Raw genomic sequence first — 817 nt, 5'->3', positions numbered from 1 at the left:
GGAGATGTTGGTAAGGTACACGAAAAAGGCTCCTATTATTTGTTTTCATGTTTCACAGAACAGAGGCACAGGTTTCTTTGTGTGTTACCATTTATTGTATGATTATAGTCTACTCTGTACTGTTTCTCTGTACTTTGCAAATGTATTTGCTTCTACACTATTCACGTGGGTGAATTTTAGAAATGAATGAGATGGACATGAAATACAAATATTTACAGTTCTTTATACATTATAATGTTTGCCCCAATTACTTCAATGAAAGAATTAAGTGACAGCATTAATATTTTATTTATGTTTACAATAACTCTGACCATAAGTCATCCACTTGATTTTTGCATAAGGAGGAAATTATGGAGACTTTAAGAAACATCCTCAGACTAATCAATTGGATAAACAAGAAATCCAGAAAACATCCGTATACCCAAACCCATGGCGTTTTCGAAATAAGCTGAAGTTAAAGAAAGTCAAATGTATTTCTGAAGTAATTTTATGCTTTTTGGGTAAATGTTTAGGTTTATCTCATTTGACTCTCATGTGTGGTAGGTAAAAGGAATAACAACATTTTGTGCAGGAGGCTATTATATAAACTGAGAAAAAATACCCCCAAATGGGTCCTGTTTGGAATATCCAGGAGAAAAAAGCAGCATGATGACAAGTTAACACTAGGGAAAACTCTCTGGGCACTGGGAGCTTCCATGTTCTTTAGATCGACATTAAAAGTGGTCAGATCAGACCAGAATCTCCAAGTGTCTTTCATCCTTTGGTTCCTTAAAGTGTTCCACTAGAAGTGAAGGCAGAAGAAAAATCAGAATTCCAC

This window comes from Bubalus kerabau, chromosome 13 (assembly GCF_029407905.1).
Source record: "Bubalus kerabau isolate K-KA32 ecotype Philippines breed swamp buffalo chromosome 13, PCC_UOA_SB_1v2, whole genome shotgun sequence".
NCBI lineage: Eukaryota > Metazoa > Chordata > Mammalia > Artiodactyla > Bovidae > Bubalus > Bubalus kerabau.
Note: the sequence above shows the minus strand (reverse complement) of the source record.